Here is a 9,302-nt window from a genome sequence, read left to right on the forward strand (position 1 = left end):
TCAACGAAAAACTTTCTCCCCCCCCCACCCGTGATCCTGGTGTAATAGAATCTGCCTCAGTCTACCGTCCATCACCGTTAAACCTTCTCCCCACTGTGAACCTGGTGTCATGGTAGATATCTCAATATACAGTATATCACCGTTAAACCTTCTCCCCAATGTGAACCTGGTGTCACAGTATCTGCCTCAGTCTACCGGACATCACCGTTACACCTTCTCACTACTATGAACTTGGTGTCACAGCATTGGACTCAGTCTAACATACATCACTGATAAACCTCCTCCCCACTGTGCACCCTGTGACACAGTATCTGATGCAGTTCATGGGTATATCACTGTTAAACCTTCTCACAAATGTGAATCCTACTATAAAATAATACTCCCCTTCTAAGTCTCTCTGTATTCTAATCCCCACCTATTTTAAAATTCCAAAAAAAAGAGAAAAATCAATCCCAAAACAAGCTACTCAAAAGTAGTAGCCCCCTAAAAATCTGGGTGTGGTGAAGTGCACAAGTGGCAGGTGACTAAAGGACTCAGTGTCACCCACCCCCAGTCAGACTTTCACAAAGTCCTGAAACAAAAACATTCAACCCAGTGATTCCAGTCCCACTGATTGTTCCGGATCTTCAATATCGAGAAGACTGCGTCAATTCAACTTTTTTCCCATTCTTTCCATATTTTCCAATCTTCCCATTTCCATTCCCATTGACCCTTCCCTTCGGTGACAATGGTGACGATCGCCCATTTCCTCGTCCATCTGGCAATGAATTAGCAAATAATAAAGCATCGTGGTCATTCTCAAAAAACTGAGATTGAAAATTCCCATAAAAATCTTTCAATACTGCCGCATGATGAAAAGCAAATTTATATCCCTTTCGCCACAGTACTTCTTAGGCTGAATTAAATTCTCGGTCTCTTCTGATAATCTCTTGACTCAGATCTGCATTAAAAAAACCCTATTATTTTGAACCATCAGTGGAGCCTGATTTTGCCGTGTTTTCTGCACCACCAATCGGAGGATCATCTCTCTGTCTTGATATTTAAAACAGCGAATCAAAACTGCTCGTGGTAATTGGCCTGGAAACGGTTTCTTCCTTAATGCTCTGTTCGCTCGATCTAATTCCAGTTCATCTGGAACGAATTACCTGCCCTACACTTCTGGGATCCATTTCTTCAAAACCTTCACCAGATCCGAACCTTGCATATCTTCCGGAAGACCTACTATCTTAACATTATTTCTACGACTTTGGTTTTCTAATGAGCCAAACTTCTTCAATAATTCCTTCTTCTGAATCCCCCAATCTACAAAAGGATCTTACACTATTTCCATTTTTTCTCTATTACACTCCATTTGACTCTTGCATTCAAGAAAGCCTCCTCAATCTTTTTAAAATGATCTTGCACAGTATCCACTGATCGTGTCCATCTCGTAACATCACTCTTAACTACATTAATATTTTGCTTCATAAAAGTTATTTCTTCACACACAGTGTTCATTTTAGATTTCATTTCTGAAAATCCTTGAGTCATCTGATGAGTCATCTGCATTGATATATTTGACATATCTTCCATGAGCTGAGCAATCCCTTCCAGAATAGGAAACACAGAATCCAGTCCAGGATCCATCACCTCCATTTGAGGCTGACGGCTCTCTTCTTCCTCCAAAGCAGTAAGTCCTCTTCCAGTATGGTTGCGGGTCTGGTCACCCGACAACAGCGTGCCGACCTCATCAGCTCACTGTCGCTCAGGCTCCCCCACAGCCCACATCGTCTCCAAAGGTTCGTGGACCCTCAACACACTTTGCATGCCCAGTAGGGCACCGACTGCGCAGGTGCATCTTCTGATGCTACATTGCACTCCCCGGGACCACCAGGCAATGCTGCAGGATCACGGGCCTGTCCTCGCTCAGCTGGCCCACACTCACGCCTGTGTTCATGAGCGCACGAGTCGAAACTGCCAAAATCATCGCTGAGCTGGTGCCATCTTGCGATTGCAGAAGCCGGGCAGGAGTCCTCTGAGACTTGGGGACTCCAGTCGATGACTCCGTTGCTTCAACTTGAACTCGGCCTCAATTCTTCAACACATTTGTAAGGTAATTTCTTCTGAAACTGAGTTTTCGATTTTTTCACATTTGCAGCCATTTCAATCCTCCACTATTTCAGTTTTTTTTATCAGTATTTTAAATCACTTTTACAACTTTTAAAATCGAGCATTTAATAGTCTAACTGGGGAAGGGTGGAACCACCCATCTACCCTCTGTGCCATCTTGTCACAGTATCTGACACAGTTTATAGTAAATCACTGTTAAACCTTCACATTACTGTGAATGCTGTCTCTCAGTTTCTGCCTCAGTCTACCATTCATCAATGTTAAACCTTCTCCCCCTGTTAACCTAGTGTTAAAGTATCAGCCTAAGTTTACCACACATCACCATTAAACTTTATCCCCATTGTGAGACTGGTTTTACTGTATCTGCCAAAGTTTACCGTACATCACCAGTAAACCTTCTCCTCAATGTGAGCCTGGTGTTACTCTATCTGCCACAGTTTAGTGTACATCACCATTAACCTCCTCCCCACTGTGAACCAGGTTTCACAGAATCTGCCACATTTATTGTACATCATTTTTAAACCTTCTCACTACTGTAAACCTGGAGTCACAGAATCTGCCTTATTCTTCCATACATCTCTGTTAAACTTTCTCAGTACTGTGAACACGGTGTCATAGTATCTGCCAAAGTCGACTGTACATCACCATTAAAATTCTCCCCACATTGACCCATTTTTCACTGTTTTTGCCACCATTTATTGTACATCACAGTATATTCCACAGTTTATTGTACATCAGTGATATACCTTCTCCTCATTGTGAATGTAGTGTCACCATATCTGCATCAGTCTTCTGTACATCACCATAAACTTCTCCCCAATGTGAACCTGGTGTCACTTGATATGCCACAGTTAAGATTACATCACTGTAAAACCTTCTTCCAACTGTGTACCTGGTATCACAGTATCTACCACAGCTTATCGTGCATTACTGTTAAACCTTCTCGCTACTGTGAACTCGGTGTCACAGTATCTGCCAATGTCTACCGTATATCACCGTTAAATATTCTCCAAACTGTGAACCTTTTGTCACAGTGTCTGCTCAGTTTATCGTACATTACTGTTAAACCCGCTGGATAAGCTCCAGAGAGCGAAAGAGGAGTTCTCACATCTGCAGGAACTGGGGATCATTCATCGCTCCGACAGTCCTTGGGCTCGCCACTCCACCTGGTCCCAAAAGCCTCCAGTGGCTAGTGCCGCTGCAGAGATTTTCGACGGCTTAATGACACGACAGTACCTGACCGTTACCCCATCCCTCACTTTCAGGACTTTACGGCCAATCTGCATGGCATGAGAGTATTCTCCAAGGTCGATCTGGTGCAAATCCTGTTGCACCCCGAGGATATCCCCAAAGCAGCTATCATCAACCCCTTCGTCTTGTTCGAATTTTTATGCATGCCTTTCAGGCTCAAGAACACCACCCAGACCTTCCAGCACCTCATGGATACGGTGCACAGTGATTTGAATTTCGCGTTCATTTATCTGGATGACATTCTTGTCACCAGCAGAGACTGGGCACAACACAAGTCTCAACTGCACACCCTCTACTCCCGACTGGCCGAATTCGGCCTAATGGTCAGGCCGGCCAAATACCAGTTTTGTGCAGAAGAAAATTTGGATGGGATGAAACTAATCCAGAATCCATCGCACAAGATTGGAGAAATTGGATTGAGCATCTTCAAATACTTGGAAGTTTTGAAGTTAACAGACTTTGGAGTGGCCACATTTGCTCAGTTACACCATTTTTCTGATGTAAGTGAAGATGGTTTTGATCCTGTCAGTTACTGAGTCCTGTGAAATAACCAAGTGCGAGGACATGGTGGATTTATAATGGGAAAAGCCAGAGTGGCTCCATTAAAGTCAGTCACCAGACCTTGAATGGAATTGACTACTGCTACTATGGCGAGCAAAATGGACGCTATGTTAAGAAGAGAATTACAGATGGAGTTAGCAGATCCTGTGTTTTGGACTGATAGAACATCAGTGCTTAAATACATTAATAATGAAATCATGAGGTTTCATCTCTTTGTGACTGACAAAGAGAATGAAAACCTGGACAACAACAAATGGCAGATTTACCACAGGACAGAGTTTCACCTGATGAATTCCCATTTACATCCGTGGAAGTTGATTATTTTGGTCCTTTGCAAGTAAAGTGAGGACGAAGTGTTGAAAAATGATATGAAGTTATTTTCACATGTTTGACTATGAGAGCAATTCATATTGAAGTAGCGTCATTGCTTGATACAGACTCTTTTATTAATGTTCTTTGGCGTTTTATTCCTAGACGTGGTCAAGTAAAAGAATTATGTTCTGATAATGGATCTAACTTTAAAGGAGCTTATCGAGAATTATGAAAAGTTATTCAAAATTGGAATCAACATCAAATTCATGATACATTACTTCAGAAAGAAGTTAATTGGATATTTAATCCACCCATAGTTATGGGTGTGGAACGGGTAAGGGTTAGTTGGTTGTGGAGAACGTTTACAAAGGTCTGTTCTGGGCAGTACTGGGCAGCAATGCTTAATGTTGTAATGGATGCGGAAGCTCTGGGAAGGGGTAAGGGAGGGACTGGCCAGGAAGTCTGCAGATGCTGGGGCCGAGGGCAATGCACAAACATGCTGGGGAAACTCATGGATAGTTTTGTGAGGAGCAGGTCCTGCTTCACGAGTCAAATTGAGTATTTCGAGGAGGTGTCAAAGGAAATAGATGAAGGTCAAGGTCTGTATGCACTGCATGTGGATTTTAGTAAGGTGCTTGACAAGGTCGTCACAGTGGCCTCATTTAGAACGTCAGGAGGCATGGGATCCATGGAGCCTTGGCTGTATGGATTCAGAATTGGCTTGTCTGCAGAAAACAGAGGGTAGTAGTCGATGGAACAATGTCTAGTGGCTCTCCAAAGGGATCTGCTCTGGGACCCCTGCTCTTTGTGATTTTTATGAATGATGATGGGAGTGGAAGGGTAGGTACGTCAGGGGCTGACACAGAGGTAGAGATGTTGTAGACAGTGTAGAAGGTTGTCATAGGTCATCTAGTTTGGAGAGAAGTGACTCCAGGATGGAGTTCAATCCTGTAAATCCAGATATACTTAAACAAGCAACTGGTACAGGTTAATTTCCAGAGTCATTTTCAAGGGCACGAATAACAGTTATTCCAAAGAAGATTGGAGACCCATTAAAAGTAGCTTCATATAGACCAATTTCTTTATTGAATGCGGATTACAAGAACGTGAGGGCAGAGAACTTGGTTAGTGACAGGATTATGAACAGTGTGCAGGACAGAGAAATATTTAGATCCTGCTACATAAATCGCTCAATGTTGCTGTGAAAATTGAGAGGGAGTTTAAGATGGTGTATTGTGTGCTGGCCTTCAGGAGTCAGGGGATTGAGTTCAAGAACTGAGAGGTAATGTTGCAGATGTATAAAATTCGAGTCAGACCACACTTGGAATATTGTGTGCGAGAATACCAGAGGGCGTCTAAATAAGGTGAGAGGAGGGAACTTTAGGCAAGATGTGAGGGGTACATTTTATTCACACAGAAAGTAGTGGGTGCCTGGAATGCATTGCCAGGGGTAGTAGCAGAGGCTGGTCCATAAAAGGCATGAAAATGATTTTAATATGGGGACAGGTATAAAAGAAAAACAGAAGGTACTGGTGTGAGGGAGGGAAGGGTAATATCATTGTGGGGTAGGTTCATATGGGTTAGCTGAAGGGATTCGACCAATCCATCCATGATTTGTCCAGCATCTTGCTGTCATGTCGTGGTGAACCAGGGTGTTGCCTGATGGAGACACGGTGCTCTGAGTTCTGCAGAGATAGATCGTGCTTTTCTCCAAAACACACTTCCTCAGGTAAAGCAGAGGAAGGGGAAAGGCCCTAATATGCAGGGGTAGGGAGGGGGGTGATGGGGGAAGAGTTGGGACCCTCCAAAGTCATCGTGATCAGGCATCGCAGACAGCATCTCTATCACCCATATTTCTCTTCCCAGGTGAAGGAGCGATCTCAGAGACAAGACACGAGTCCAGAAGAACCTCGCATCCCATCTGAACAGAGGTCGGACAACATCATGATGTCCTGAATCCCTCCCCTTCTTCTCCCCCTGGCCCTGCCAACCCCATTCCCTGCACCTCCCATGTCCCTTCACCCACTTCCCCCCACTTCTCCTCTACCCCTCCTCAATCCCAACCCCCTCCCGCTCACCTTGCCCTTCCCTCACACCTATGCCCTAACCCCAGCCCTCCTCCACCTCCCTTTCCCCCTCCCCTTTCCCCTTCCAACCTTAACCTAGGGGAAGGAGGGGTAGGAGAAGAGGGTAGGAGAAAGGGGGTAATGGAAGGGGGTAAGGGTAGGAGTAAGGGGTAGGGTTGCGGGTGTGGGTGTGGGTGAGGGGTATGGTTAGGGGAAGGGGATAGGTGTAGGGGATAGGTGTAGGGGATAGGTGTAGGGGATAGGGGTAGTGTTTAGGTTTGGGTTGGGGAAGGTGGGTAGAGTTAGAGTTAGAGAGGGCTGGGATAGAGGTAGCATTATGGTTAGGGTTAGGAGACATGGGCTCAGATTAGGTCTAGGTTTAGGGTGAGGTTTAGAGTTCGGGGATGTGGGTTTGTGTTGGGTTTAGGGGAAGGGGGTAGGAGTAGGAGGTAGAGGTGGGGTTAGGGTTAGGGTTAGGAGAAGGTGGGTTGGATTAGGGTTGGGGTTAGGGGACGGCATAGGGGTAGAGATAGAGTTAGGGGACGTGGAGTAGTGATAGGGGGTATCGGTAGTGTTAAGGTTAGGGTTAAGAGTAGGGGAATGGGAAGGGGGAGGGGAATGGGGAGGAGAATGTAATGGAAGATTTAAACCGTGTTTTATCCTTTTGCAGACTTTGCTTCTGCAAGGCTGAGAACCTGCTTGTTTTTTACAATCAGCAGACATAAGCTAAATTCTACCAAGGGGTCAGAGATGCAGTTATCTGACAAAAGGGCATCTGTGTACCAAGAACATTTAATCTTCCTGCTTGTTTTGGTCACAGACTGTCAGAGGCCTAGCCTTGATGCAAAATAACCATTGTATTCAAATTGATAAGCTGAAAATTATGTTATTCAAACGAAGCCTAATATGCTAGCTTCCTCGCTTATCTTTCTTACTGTGCTGGGAATTGGTGCTTGGGTAAGCAGTTTTTGGGTAATATAAGCCATGGTCCCGCTGCTGAAGTTTGAGACTCTCTGAGAGGTGGCAACATCTGTCAGCAAGAAGAAGAATTTCTGGAGTCCAGCTAACGTCCCAGTCGAGGGACGTGGAGAAGCTGCTACCGGTGCCCGACAACCTACTACAAGTGTGCAGTCGTTGCCTCGCTTCGGCAGTTGGGACCAGTCCAGGCATTGATAAATATAATTGGGAAGGGTTTGCATATTGTAGTTTGAAATCAGCTTTTGAATTTGTAATGAACCTTTGTATAAACTGAACTGCTCTCGGTGTGTGTGGGTGTCTATTTTCTTTCGGTAGCTCAAACACTGTGACCAATCTCAAATGAACAAAGTGAGAAGTACAAGTTTACGCAGGACATGGAACGGGGTGGAGGAAAAAGGATGTGAACGGAGGAAGCCAACCCTACCCCCTCCCCTCCCCACCCCTTCCCCCACATTATCGCTGCTTATTTTCTCCTCCATCTAGCAGAAGTCGGGCCTCATTCCGGCCAGAACCTCCCGTGGTTTCAGAGCCTCCGTTTCAGGAAGTGCCTTAGACGTTCGCTGCTGGACAGACATCTTGTCTCTTGATTCATTCTGTACCGTTATTATTAAATTAAAAAATGGTTGAGTTTTTTAAAGCTAGAATGCAAAAGGCTGGTCCAGATAGACAACACAGAATAAGGCCCATCGGCCCCTCTCTCCTGCTGGCTGAGTTGTAATCAGTTCATATTCCTCTCCCCGTTTTCATTCTTTGCTCCCATCAGTTCATGTTGCCTTGTCAATCTCATGGCCTGTGGGAAGAAGCTGCCTGGCTGTCCTGCTTTTATTCCATATCTCCTTCCTGATGGCAGGGGGACAAAGATGCTCTGTGCTGGATATCTGAGTCTATTTACAAATCCCATCCCTGCAAACAATCAGGGGTCCCTTGCCTTGAGGTTCCACCCATGTTACCTCTCGCTCAGCACTCTCTCGTCAGAACACTACTGCACCCTCCTTTCCCTCCTCTCCCAAGTCTCAGTATCCCACTGACAATTCCAGACAGCTGCCATATCTATACCCTGGCCCACCTCAACCAATGGATCGATCAGGACCTTCTCCCCTCAAGAGTTCCAGGAATCCACTCTCGCAATGTCTTGCAAATGAATGTCCTGCATTCTCCTTCCCCCTTGGTTTCCTCCTGTTATCAGGTACCTGCATGGACCCCACCCTGTTGAAACTACCCATGTTCTCACTGATCTCTCTGCACCTCTACCCTCCATCCAAGGGTCTTGGTTGTCTTGTGGGGCTAGTGGAGAACAAAGCACCAACTCAAGGAGATGTGGAGCAGTACAGAGACCCCCAGCTCCAGGAGACAGGGAGAACCACAAAGATGCCCAACTCTGTCAATCGGATAAAACCTGATCATCAGTTGCAAGGTGCAAGGAACTCTCAGTACTGCTGCACGTGGGGCAGGTGTGGCCCATCCCTACACCTCCACCCTGGCAATTCTCAAAACAGTTTTCCTATTCTTGTGGGGGTCCATGTACGTGGTCAATCAATGGGGGCAAGGGTGTTACAAGCATGGCCATCATTGTGTGTGGCTGTGCATGGAACCAAAGTGCAAGGGCACCAAATGGCGCTATGTGCTGAGGTTCTACCTGGCTGAGGTGTTGCGAAAGATTGGTCTGGCCCTGGTGCCGCACAATGTCCCAGTCAGCAGGGCTTTGCCCCATCACCTTCCTGGGAATGGTTTCATAAACAAACACATTTGACCACAAAGCCATCAGCCAGTGGTCAGCAGAGAATTGCTGACACAGAGACTCTAGGCTTGATGGGATACTGTGGGGTGGTCCACTGAGCAGAGCATCCAGAGACATCCAGGAGGTGTTCCAGAGGGCCAAGGACTCACTGGCCAACACCACCCTTCAGGTACACGCGAGGCCAGAGACACCTACCACTCTCACAGTAGATGCTTCCAGCACAGCAGTAGGGGGCGCACTGGAGCAATTCATTGAAGGGCAATGGCAGCCTCTGGCCTTCTTGAGCA

At 45.9% G+C, this 9,302-nt stretch overlaps 1 long non-coding RNA gene across 1 annotated transcript in view; it reads left to right on the plus strand.

The window, feature by feature from the left end:
- Nucleotides 1-6,392, plus strand: part of LOC138745262 (uncharacterized) — a 43,438-nt gene extending 37,046 nt beyond the window's left edge. Inside the window, exon 3 of the long non-coding RNA XR_011346112.1 lies at nt 6,100-6,392. This is a non-coding gene — a long non-coding RNA (uncharacterized lncRNA). The remainder of the gene's footprint in view (nt 1-6,099) is intronic.
- The last annotated feature ends 2,910 nt before the right edge of the window (nt 6,393-9,302 follow it).

This window comes from Narcine bancroftii, chromosome 11 (genome assembly GCF_036971445.1).
Source record: "Narcine bancroftii isolate sNarBan1 chromosome 11, sNarBan1.hap1, whole genome shotgun sequence".
Classification (NCBI taxonomy): Eukaryota; Metazoa; Chordata; class Chondrichthyes; order Torpediniformes; family Narcinidae; genus Narcine; species Narcine bancroftii.